This window comes from Rattus norvegicus, chromosome 5 (assembly GCF_036323735.1).
Source record: "Rattus norvegicus strain BN/NHsdMcwi chromosome 5, GRCr8, whole genome shotgun sequence".
Classification (NCBI taxonomy): domain Eukaryota; kingdom Metazoa; phylum Chordata; class Mammalia; order Rodentia; family Muridae; genus Rattus; species Rattus norvegicus.
In genome coordinates, this window is record NC_086023.1 from 99,913,212 (window position 1) to 99,927,242 (window position 14,031).

A 14,031-nucleotide genomic window follows, 5' to 3' on the forward strand; every position below is an offset into this window, starting at 1 on the left:
GTTGAGGTTGTGGCTGTTCTGAGAACAAATGTCCACTCATATTTATGTTTATATATTTTTTGCATGTTCAAGAAGATAGACACGGCCTTTTTGAAAGTAAGTACAATTTGAATGAGGGAGTAGATGCTATTGACTTGCTTTCATACAAACTTGCTTCATGTGAATTATGCAATTGCTCTTGGCAACTATCTGCAGCCGAATTTATATGCTCTGTTAAGCATCCAATCATCAGGACAGCTCCTGCTACCCCTGCCATCAGAAAACTGTATTTCCCTCTCCTCACATTTAGTATGTGCTTTAAAGCTCACATTTATTCAAACTTGCTCAGGCCAAGTTTTATATCTCTTCTTAGTGCTGCACTGATTATTCACCCATGTAACTACACTGAGAATTAGCATCAAAATGGAAATATGAGGACAGACCATAATAAAGATGTTATGAATACTCAAATCTTCAGATCTGAAACTTTCTACTTTAAGAGTCTAGCACATAAATGTCAGAGAAAAGCACTAACTACTGGATTTATGAAGAGAACTCTAATGCCATCCGGTGGGAAGTTAAGGAAATTTTATTTTCCTTTTACTGGTGTGGTTATATTTGATGGCATGTAGACCAAAATGACAAAGGTATATAAAAATTTCATAAATACACTACCCCAGCACAAACCTATAGTGTATGTAATATGTATTTCATATGAAACGTGATGATTTCATAATATATGCAGACATGAATTTAAATATGCACAAACACACACACATACACACACATATATACATATATATATATGTATATATATATGTATATATATAACTGAAAATTTTAAATGGCAAATAAAATTGTTAACAGTAGTTATATCTGAGTGATATTTTTAAAGTAATTATGAACTATTGGTGAAATGATTTTCAGGTTTCTTTAAAATATGACAAAGCACAAATTCATTAATAAATGTTTGAACTTGAAAGTAGAAGAATTTGCTAGGTATCAATTTTTATTTTTTTGAGTAAAATCAGACATGTCTAAGAATAAAAGAGATTTCTTAAAGAGCATGAACAAGAGGTTAGAGATTTTCTTGTCTTCTACAAATTCTTAAAACTTTATCATTTTTATAGTCTAAGTTGGAAGAATCAATAGGACACTGATTGACTAGGTGCTGGAAACACAGAAATTAAATCATAACCTGTCACCGAGGAGCCCACCACATCACATAAAGACACCCAGAAGACATAAGTGCCATGCAGGATTATGAGAGAACCAGGCTGGCAGAGGCAGAACACCAACTCAGGCCAGATGGGAGCACAAGGCATTGATTCAAGTGGCTCCAAGGGATGTACTTTCTGAACAAATTTTAGTAATCAAGTGGAAACTACAGATTTAGTTATAAAAAGTATAGATAGGATGAAAGTCAAACCCTCTTTAGACAAAGGACATAGACACATGCTCTCTGAAATAGAAGCTGAGCAATGTTGTAATATTCTCTAAGGACCATACTTTCTATCACAACCAATGACCCCTTTCCATATTGGCTCTTTCAATTTCTGGGATAAATTAAATGTCAAACCAGTTGAATCACAGACTTAAAAGCTTTTATATTAGCAACATGTTTCTCAGACTCTTGGGAGCAAAATTGTGATGCCTATTCTTGAAGAAAAATCTGAGAATCAATACAAAAGAGATGAGTTTTCCTTTCTTTATAGCCAATTTCTTTCCAATTCAACATCCCCCACAACAAATTTATCTTCTAATTGTGAGATTTATACAAAATACTACTAAGTAAAATTCTACTCTTAATTCACAGATCACTTTTGGGGAATGTCTTATCTTTGGTGTCATCATTTTATAGCACCTAACTTAAAATGGAATATTCAAATGTTTCCACGAAGAATGGTGTCAATAAATGAAACTTGCTATAAATGACTGAAAATCCAGTCCTTGAGTAATTGCCTGGGTTTAGCTGCCATGTAAGGTATCTGGGGATAGGAAGGTAGTTCATTGGTTGAAACACTTTCTGCAGAAATGAGAAGACCAGAGTTTGATCTCTAGAACCCACAGTATCTAGTTAAGCATGGTGGCCAAGTTGTAATTTCAGCCTCTGGAGATGGAAATGGAATTTCAAAAGCAATTTGACCAGTTTGATTCTCACTCTCACTGAGTTCTGCCTTTGAGTGAGAAATCTCGCCTCAAAGAATGAGGTTACAGGAGCAATCAGTGAAGACTGCTTGATATCTACCTCAAGCCTCCACAAACAATTACACACAAGTATACCCATATGCATACCATATACATATGGAAAGAAAAATGAAGACATAAATCATACAGAACACATACATACATGCAAGAAAGGAAGGAAGAGGAAGGAAGGGAGGAATTGAGAAAGGGAAAGAGGGAGCAAAGGAGGAGGGGAAAGAGGGAGGAAGGGAGGAAGGGAGGAAAAGAAGGAAAGAATAGTAACAACAAACAGAAACATTTTCTTTAGAACAAAAAGCGAAAGAATATTAGCACAGTTCCATTTTCCCCAGCATAACTACACGAATTAATCATTTTTTATTATAAAAGACAAAAACTCATTTCAAAAAAAGAAAATATAAGCAGAATAGCACATGTCTTTAATCTCAGAACATAGGCGGCAGAGGCAGGCTGATCTCTGCAAATTTAAGACTGGCTTGGTTTATACAGTGAGCTTTATAACACCCAGAGCAATATATTGAGAGTCTATCTCAAAACCAAACAAACAAACAAACAAACAAGCAATCAAGCAAAAACAAGGATAAAGAAAGGGAAAACTTTATTGACTCCTTCAATCAAAGTGAATACTAGCAGACCAATTGCAAACTTGAAAAAAGGAATCTCAACAATAGAAACTCAAAAACAAGCACTCCTATGCTATTAGATGATACATTTCCAACTCTCAATTGAACAGTCTTTAACTGAAAACTTATTTTATTATAAAGTGATGGATAATGGCCACAAACTTCTCTAGAGGATACCGCACATATATAATAGCAAGCATATTTAGAATAACTAGCCTTCTTACTACCTTGTAATAAAAGAAAATGTAAGGAACTCAGTCTTAGCTAATGGTATACAGCCTTGTTGTCTTAGTTACATTTCTATTGGCGGCACAAAAACCACCATGGCCAAAGCAACATATAAAAGAAAACATTTAATATGGGGGCTTATGTTGTAGACTATCATGGCAAGCAGCATGGTAGCAGACAGGCAGAAATGGCTCAGGAGCAATAGATGAAAGCTTACATCTGACCCACAGCCAGGATGCAGAAACTAAGACAAGTAGAATGGGGTGGCTTTTGAGATCTCAAAGTTCACCAGCAGGGACACACTTTCTCTAATAATGCTAACTGTACTAATTGTTCCCCAATGGTTTCATCAAATATGAAAATGAATATGAAAACATATGAGTCTTTGGGGACCATCTTTATTCAAACCACCATAGTTGTATAAAAATCCAAGATTTGGAATTAGACAACGACTTTCATATCTTTATGGGAACATGAGCTGTTTTAGTTGATTTACCTAATGCTTTGTCTCAGCTTCTTCTGTAAAACAAAGACAACTATTATTAGCAGTCTAAATAGGAAGGTACTATGTAAAGAAATAATACTGTCTTATATTAAATGCTGCAGGCATACAGACTTTAACGCTTTGAGCATTTTCCATTATTTTCTTTTCAAGAGAACCTTCTACAGATATGTTTGGCCAAAAGTCATAGAAACTTCTGACAACTAGAAGATTGCTTGACCTTTTAGTGATTTTGTATCTCTAGAGGAAATTTCCTATAGACGTCTGTGAAAGCCTGTCCCGGATATAGGAGGCTAAGTTTATACACTTCACTAAGGTAGAGCCCAATTATCTAGAACTAGATTTTCAACTAAGAAAAGCAGCCTAGGAGCTAAGATGAGCGCAGGTTGTGAACCTTTAAAGTAACAAAAGCAGTCAAAAAGCATTCAAATACTACCTAATTTTTCTTGTGTTTTGTTTTGGATGGAGTCTCACTATGTAGGTCAGGCTGGCCTCAACTCCTGCAGAGAAATCCATCTGCCTTTTGTTACCTTAATGCTGAGGCTAAAAAAATATAGCACCAAACTTGGCTTTAACAGTTATCTATCTGTCTGTCTGTTTATCTAATGTTTTATGCTTTAGATTATATCATAATTAAATCTTTCCCCTTCCATTTCCTCTTTCCTGATTGTTACATATATGTTTGTGGTGTGTGTGTGTTTGTGTGTGTGTGTGCATGTGTGTGTTAATAAATACATAAATACAACCCTCTCAGTCAATACAATATTACTGCTATGTACATTTTTTTGGGGCAGACAATTTAGTATTGGATAACTAATGACTGTGCTCTTCCCCAGGAAAACTATTTCTCCTGCTCTCAGCTACCTTAGTTACCTTTAGTTCTTTATGAGGATTGAGGTCTCATAAACTTTTCTTCTTCCACATTAGCATGTCTACTGGTGCCGAGGTACATGAGACACTATCTTGACTTTAATATTATTTTACCTTGTCAGTCATCATTGTGTTTCATAGACATCATAGCTAGGTAGAAATGTTGTTTGTTTTCCTCCTTTGGAAGCTGATACAGCTCTTTCTGTTACCATGCAAACTAGTTCTCAGAGAAGAAGCATTCAGGTGTGGTCTAACTCATATCCTCTCAGTGTTGGATGTGCCTGGTGACTTCTACAATAAGAACTTACCTTCAGCTTCTGGGAACCAACAAAAAACAGTAGCAATAGTCTATAGTCTTCTGAGTTTCCAAGATAGTTTTGACCAGCAACTCAAAAGATAACTTCTCATGATTAGTGTTGGAGTTTTTGTTAGTCTACACTTTATAGGAAGTATCGTCAGCACAGAGAGGAAAATATCATTTAAGCATGCATGTATATAGAAGGTATACATAGAGCATGTGTATTATATTTATTTTAGGTAAATAATGAATAGTATGATTCTTTAAGGACTTCTCAGATATCATTACTGTTATTTTATCTTCCTCCAATCATATTCTGTATTTATTTCCCTTACCCTCCATAATTAAACCTGCCATATTCTCTTTCAGATCCCTTATACCCTGCAATCTTCCTCTATACTGATTCTCTCCTTCCTTCCAAGGTTCCCATTTCAGTTTCCTGGTTTCTGTACTTACTCAAGCTTATTCTAAAATCTGAAGACTTACAGAAAGGAATTTCAGGATGGAAAAAAACATGAGATGTCTACTTTTCTGGGTCTGAGTTACGCAGCATATGATCTAAGCAATCTAAGTACTTTTTAATAATAATTAACTATAAAAGAGTCAAATGATATATGTGCAATGTCATTTGAATTTTATATATTTTCCTGCTTAATGCATTGAAATGAGTATGGATATTTGTCTATTCATAGGAAGTGGCACTATTAGGAATTAGGGCATTTTAGAATAGATGTGGCCTTGTTGGAACAAGTTTGTTACTGGTGGTAGACTTTGGGCATCATATGCTCAAGCTAAGAAATAGTGTCACTCTGTCTTTCTTCTGCCTGTGGTCCCACATTTATAATTCTCTGTTCCTTCTCCAGCACTATGTCAGCCTGCAGGCTGTCATGCTTTCCATCATGGTGATAATGGCTAAAGCTCTGAATCTCCAAGCAAGCCCAAATTAAATGTTTTCCTTTTATAAGAGTAGGCATGGTCAATTTTTTTCTCTTTACAGCAATAAAACCCCAAATAAAATAATCTCTTCTCTCTCTCTCTCTCTCTCTCTCTCTCTCTCTCTCTCTCTCTCTCTCTCTCCCTCTCTCTGTTAGTATCTGAATCACATATCTCTAGTCAATCTATTAAACCTATTCTGTCTACTGAGTTGCTCATATGTTTGGGGCTTTCCACTTGGAATGGAATAACACATGAGAGAACAAGTTCTCCCTCTCTTAGCAATCATTGATTACAACACTTCATCTAGTGTGATTTTGTGAACTTTCATTTAGCCAAGTTAGTATGTCAATTTGGATTATCATTTTGTAGGCCATGTTAGGAAATCATGTTAAGATTCCATGGATGCAACTTCCTTGTCATGTCTAGAAGATACTTTCTTACAGCTGATATCCTTGTTGTCAAGATAATCTTTCTGTCTCCTTTTTTATCATGTTCCATGAGCCTTAGTGTATGGGTTGTGTTGGAGATATACAAACTACAGATGAAAACATTATTGACTCTTATTGTATGGATTTTTGTCATTGTGTGTATATCTCTGTAATAATCTCCAGTGGTCACAAGGAGAAGCTTCTTTGATGACAGGAGATAAGCAATATTTATCTGTGGTCATAAAGATAAACACTTAGATACAGTTAAAATTTTATTGTCTTAGGAAAATAGTAAATCTTCTCTAGGGTCAATGACCTTGCCAGCCATTGGTAGTTAGATAAGTTTATAGTACTAGGCATGATAGTAAACATGTGAAGGAAACTCCACATTCTATTTTGTGTCTGGGCTTATTTCAGATATGATTACATAGAGTTGGAAATAGGAGAATCTATTCAGCCTTCACCTTGAACTCCCCCATTAAATTGAGTGTTGGCCTTGTGCTACTAAATCTGGGTGGTAGTCAAAAGAGATTATACCTACCCATGTGAACCCAATAACTAGGAATCAAAAAAACATAGCCTTTATTATGACAAGTAACTATAGTTTTCAGGATATCTCAAACTAAAACCCAGTAAGTCCAGATATTCTTTAAAAAGATAGTAGGTGTTTCTGATAAATTATCATATCATTGTTCACTGAACCAATTTTTGTTCTGTACACATTTTCATTTAGGAGGATAATTATGAGTATGCTATAGAAAAATAATTTTTTCACAGAGCTTAATTTAAGAGTTTCTATTTACCAGATTTAGCAGGTGCATATTATGGACATAAAATCATTTCTTCTTTCCTGGATTTTTCTTAGAATGGCAAAATTAAGCTTTGATTGTGTAAAAAATATAATAGGTTCAATAATAATTATTAAAATGGAAAGAGAGATAGAATGTGAAAGCTAACTAGTGATACATATACAATGGTGTGATTTTTTCAATCAAATAAAAGCATAGGTTTAAAATGTACAATTGTAAGGTTTGTTGATGAATTGTGAGGAAGACAATAAAAATTATAAATATCAAAGTTGTTTGGATACATTATGAATGTAATATAACATTGCTCCAGAATAGAGACAAAAAGGTTTGAATGGCCAGGTCTCTTTCATTTGCAATTTTCTCTGGTGTCAAACCAAAGCTTCACATTTTGTAGCAGCCAATCAGTAGTAAAATTTATGCTTTTGGAGTAGACAGATAAGACATCATCCATGAGTTGTAAAACTGAACAATGAATCAGCGACTATAAACTATGTACATCTAAAATAAGTTACATAAATCAAGACTTCTTCATATTGGGAATAAATTAAATTCTAGTTTCCTATAGGCTTTCCTAGGATCAAGGCTGACTATCTCTGTCCAATGGCTATTCAGCTTAATTATACATTAAATGGATACATGCATGTGTCCCAAGAGATGAAAAAAGCAGACTAATTCTAATAATTATGATACATCTAGACTATTCTTCTCAGTGTAAGTAAACATAGTTATTTCGGCTCATGGATCCAACAGCATGAGGGAAACTGAACATTGCTCATGACTGAGGTAGCAGTATTAGGACTATATGCACTAGTTGCTTGCTTTTTTGTGTAGTTTAATTAACTGTAGATGTATTGTTAAATGTTTTTATTTTCACTTTTATAAGCTAATAAAAACTAATTTAATATTTCCGCATTAACTTTTGATATCAGTCCTTTTCCATATTTGCTTATTGCTTTGCCCATCTTATTCTGTGTACAATTTAAGAAGACTTATCAATCAATACCCAGTAGTACTCCAAAAAGTTGCTTTGTAAATAGAAACTAAGAATTTACAAAAAGATTTGTTAGCCTTGGTAACTGGATGAGACGGTGTTGAGTTTTCTTTCCTTCTGAGTCTTCTAAATCAGAGTAAGTCTACTTCTACTTAGGAGTTGGCTTACACAGTCCAAATGTACTTTTTCCATTTTTGTTATCCTTTGAGGATGAAGGCCATGTATTCCAGGGTTTGTACTACACTGCCAGCTGGCTTTTAGTTCAACTCACTGGCAAGGATGAACATTGTGGAATATAAGCCTGGAAGGAAACTTTGAAGTAGGTCTCCTTGCTCTGGAGGGCAAATATCAAAGCTGATTTAGTTGGCAACTCAAAGGTATAAAATTTCACAAAGGATCCCGCATATGGGTGAGTTCTAGTTTGTGTGATGTCTATTAGCACATTTGTGCTCAAAGAAAAGTACAAAGGTTACTGATGAATATCATCAGTATAAACATATTTTAATAACTATTAATAGTTGTGAAAAATATCTCCCATTCCCTATCCAGCCATTTTGGGTTCTGCTATTAAAAGCAATTTTCTATTAAAGTTATTCCAATTCTGTCATGAGTAAACTTTTCTGTCACAAGTTTAGCTTTGGTATTGTAGACATAAAAATACTATAACAGAGTCAAAGTTCTGTTCTCTGATGGGGACATCTAACAGACATTCATACTGGGTTTGAGACTATAACTTGGAAAGAGTAGTCAATTATAAGTTCTATTTTAATATCTACCTTTGCAATTTTGTCTGCATAACTGCATTACATTGTGGTTTTATTTATTTTTGTTAGCTGAGTTGTAGCACGATTACATCAAAGAGGCAAAATAATAGAACTAAGCAAAAATGAGTCAAAAGAAAGCAGATCATTAAATTAACAGCACTGGACAATATTCATTTTAAAATATATTTTTTTACAAAAAGAATTTTAAGTTTGAGATTGCAATATAACCTTTAATTAAATATTTATCTACTGGAGACTGAAGAGATGGCTTCAGAACACTGTCTGCTCTTCCAAAGGCCCTGAGTTCAATTCCCAGTATGTACAACCAACTATAATGAGATCTGATACCCTCTTCTGGAGTTCTGATGTACATGCAGCCAGAGAGAACACAACATAAAATCAATAGATTTATTAAAAAAAAGAAAAAATATTTTCACTGAACTTGAAAATGCATTTGTATATATTTATATGTCTTGAAAGTATTGACTTTAATGTTTGTTTTTCATTTTATTCATATTGATATTTTAATATGTATTTTCTTATATTATCTATTTTAATATATTTAAAATATATAAGTTGGCTTCATATATATTTCCGTATATATAAACAGATCAACAAAGAATCATTAATTTCTTCTTTTTGGGGCTTTATTTTATACACATCAGTTGTATTAATATGTCATGGAGTGTTATGAACAAGTATCTATTTGCTTCAGATAGACAAACAAATGCTATAATTTTACCAAAGTCCAACTCGATAAACCAATGAGTTATTGGAATGACTTACAGAACTTAGTTGAAAGGTTATTTAAACCAGGAACTGTGATCCCAAAACAGCCAGACAACTTCAAATCCCACTCTATCATGGTCAATGACCTCATGGAGCTACCTCACAAATCAGTGACTCTTGAATTACTAATAGAGTGTAGAATTTCCCAAGAACACTTGAAACTGAGAGAGCAGGAGGTTGGAAAACCCGGAGAGAGTTTTCAGACTACTTCTCTTTCCATATACTTGGAAGAATCAGTTGCTTTATCATTATTTCCACTGATCTAAATATCTGTCTCTATACTCATCCATTCATTACCTGCCATAACCACAATAATCCCTTCTATAAAGAACAGTGAATGCTTGTCTTATCTCCCAGGACATCAACTATATTTCAGTACCTGTCTGTTTTTAGTTCCAAGCAACACCATCTGTTAGACACAAATCATTCAACAAATGTTTGATGGATGTGATTCACACATGTATCATATATTTTATCATATTTTATTTTTAATAAAATACACTTGCAATTAAATCAAAATATCACACACTAGAGTTAACGAGACCCAAAGTCCCTACAACTTAAGGAACTTATATAGTTACAATTAGCATTTGTAACAGAAGCTGTTGATGGTTACATTATATTTTTGTACATATATTCCATATATTTTCACTGTACCAAATATGGTATGTTCTTGTTTGTTTTCTGTTGCTATGATAAAACTTTCTGACTAAATCAAACTTGGGAAACAATTGGTTTGTTTCAGGTCACAGTTGGCTATAGAGTGAATATAATATAGCCCGCTGTTAAGGGAATCTAGGGCAGGAACTCAAGTATAAATTGGTTCTCACTGGCTTTCTCTTCTCTCTTCCTTGGCTATATTTCTTATACAGCCCCACAGAACAGGCCCATGGGTGGCACTGCCCACAATGGGCTCAGACCTCTGCACCAATTATTAATGATGGAAATGTCCCATAGACATGCCTGCAAACCAATGGGTTAGGAAACAATTCCTCAACTGAAGTGCCTTCTTTCCAGGTGTGTTAAGTTGACAACCAAGACTAAGAACGCCAAAGTGATGAAGCCAGGGAAGAGAAACTGGTCAGGCAGTTTTCAAGGGAGACCTTAACCTTTGTCCTTGGCCCACACTCACAAATGTCTTTGATATTGTTCTTTCCATAAAACAGAAATGTCAGGATTGTTTGTGTGTTCTAGTTTCTGGTCTGGTTGTTTGTTTTGTTTTTGTTTTTGTTTTTGTTTTGTTTTGATCTATTTCTTCTTTCACACAGATTCTCAGAAACTCTCTCAGTGTTCTGCTGAATCTCTATTCCAAATACTTGCAATGAAGAGGCACATGGTAACTGTATGGTTAACTCAACTGACCTACTAATCACCCATGTCTCAAGCCAGATTATTCATAGGTTCCATTTAAAAAAGAAAGCTGAGCTGAGATCATAATGGAACCCATTTCCTTGGATTCACTTTCACTGCACAGGAGCTTCCGTTCAGTCTCACAATCTCTCACTTAAAAACCTATAATGAACTCCAAAAAATCACTGTTGTAGTGTGGTTGATTCATCATTTGAATCAATGAGAAAAGGGATCCAGAAGCATCAGCACCACAGTGGTTGGGGAGCCATTGTCATTTCTACAACCCAGATCTCTGAGCTCCTGCCCACCTGAGGTGAAAAAGCTCCAACTGTTCTCTAAAGGATTCTGCTCCCAACACTGTCCTGAGAGAACAAACTATATTCACAGAGAATGCTTTGTTGTGTGACTGCTTTTTTCCATATTTTATTGGTTATTTGATTTATCTACATTCCAAATGTCCTCGGTGATTGTTAAGTGTCAAATAAAAAACTGAAAAATTAAAGACTTAGGATGTAATGAAGAAAATGACCTTAAATTTGAAAGTAGCATGTTTCTTTTTCTTCCAAACTGTTCATTTTACTACCATTGCTAGTTAAACACTATCTCTTTTCTTTTATGTTACAAGACTTACTGTTTCTTCAATCTATTTGGTAAACATTACCATTTTGTTGGAACAAATAAGATATTTTTCCTTGATCTACAGTGTTGATACATGATGAAAACCCCAGAGAAAATAACATGTAGCTTTCTGAGATGGTACTGCAATCTCCACGTGATAATTTTATGTTGTTTTATTGTCACTGATATACTGATTGTTTGTATTGCTGTGTTCTCCACCTCTGCCAATTAGAAAAGAAATATTGGATTCATAATGATTCTAATCTTCCTAGCCTGGGGATGTTTTAATCTTTATTTATTCTCTTTTTATGCAGTATGACATTTCCCCCACAGGTTTAGATATCATTTTTAGAGTGCAATAAAATTGTAAATAGGAAGTCTTAAGCCTCTATTTTTTTAAACGGCAAAAAACAAATTTCCATAAACCTGACAACTGTTAGTCAAATCTTTACCCTGCACTGAGATCTATCTAAAGGGACTGAATCCTATTCAGAGATTAAAATTTTCTGAATTTTCTGGCAGGGCTGATAACATTAACCGCAATAACTCATAATAAATTTTATATAATATGTTCAGTGATCATACTGATTTTATGTGAAATAAGTGTATCATTATTATTGTTGTTCAGAGCTTTGTTTTTGTGGCTTAACTGAGCACAGTGAGTTGTAAAGACATAGACACAAAAAGCTCAGTGTACTTGAGTGCTTTTTCTTTGCTTTTGTTTGTTGTTTATTTGGGGATGTATTTCTATTGCTGGAAGAACCAGACATCAATTCAGCATTGAAATGCACACAAGCTGCAAATCTTTGAGTCCATTAAACAAAATCTTTTATGTATTTTACATCACAACTTATTAAAAGGACCACAATTAATGCATATGCATACATTATTTCCATGAAATAACAAGCTTTGTCTATAATTAATGAAAAAGAAAAACTTTCCAAGGTCTCCAGTAATTTCCAGGGACTGTTAGGACAAAAACATACAGGGAACAGAATTCCCTGTGAGTGTGTCGAATGCTGCCATCTATTCCATAGTTTTTCACACCAGGATTGGTAGGGAGATTTGAAGGGAGCTCCTTCGAACTAATTTCATTACTGGGACTTTTGGCTATTTAAAGATAAAGGAATTTTGAACGCAAACACACACATGTACATACATGCACACATACATGCATATAAATGCACACATTCATGCATATACATACACATGTACAGATACACACACACACACACACACACTGGGGGGAGGGAGGAGGGAGGGAGGAAAGGAGGCAGGGGAGGGAGAGTGCTAAGTGGAAAGAGTATAGGCTTTGAAAAGGTCAAATGTAGCATAACTTCTCCCAAAACAGTTCAACAAACTGAGGATCAAGTATTTATAAGTATGAGCTTATGGGGCCACTCTCAATCAAAGAATATCTCTCTCTCTCTCTCTCTCTCTCTCTCTCTCTCTCTCTCTCTCTCTCTCTCTTTCCAAAACAAGCAAATATACATAGACTCATATTCTTTTACATTAAAAGAAGAGTGATTTAATTTTTAACTAGAATAGCTAATGCTTTCTGTGGCCCTCTCTAGAATCAAAGGAAAAGGGGGGGGGAAGCAAACACATCTGGACACAGATGTTCTGAACGCCTACCTTCATTTGATGTACCATCATGTGAGAGCAATGACCTCTTCAGAAAGTAAAGATGAATAAGTAAGGCTCTCTTTAATATTTCAAATCACTTCCAAAGGTCAGAAGGAACTTTATGGTGTATTTAGAGGGGGTGATATGATTAATATAAATATGCACTTTTACTCCTTGTACTTTATTCTTAACCTTTTCCTGTATTTCCCCACATGAAAAGCCTTATTTCTCTTCCAAATATTATGAACACTATAGATCTGTAAGTAAAAACACTAAGAATATTCAGCTTTCATTACCCAAGATTATGACATCTACTCAAAATATCTTTTTGTTTTCTACCTTAAAAAGTAAAAAGAAAACCTTGTCTTTCGTGAATCAAATACTACTTTAATCAAATTATATTGGCTTTCTATATACTATCATTGATACCATATACAGAATCATTAGTACAAAAGTTTTTTAAGAACAACTCTAGAGATAAGGCTGCCAAATGTACTCTATATTAGGTGAAATAATAATAATAATAATAATAATAATAATAATAATAATAATAATAATAATAATAAGAAGAAGAAGAAGAAGAAGAAGAAGAAGAAGAAGAAGAAGAAGAAGAAGAAGAAGAAAATACTTTTTCATTCTGTGTCATGCCCTGAGTGACTGCTTTTACACATAATGTTTGACTCTATTTAGAGGACAGAGGTTTCCTGAAACTTGGTGGACCTATCACTACTCCATGTATCAGTCATTACCCTTCCGTCTCAGACTTATAAATAACCAATAAGTGTAGAAAATTTGTAACTCTACAAATTTATAATAGTATATAAGGCCTACAAAACATGTATATATGTTAAAATTACATCCAAGTAACCATAATCAAGAATTTATTTGACACATAAAACTGAGGAAAAGATTTAATTTCTGACCTGACCCCATAAGGAATAAGTCAACTAACACTGAGACAGTGATGTCACCCCATGGACAGTCATATGATCTCTCAGTGGTGCACCAAGGACTA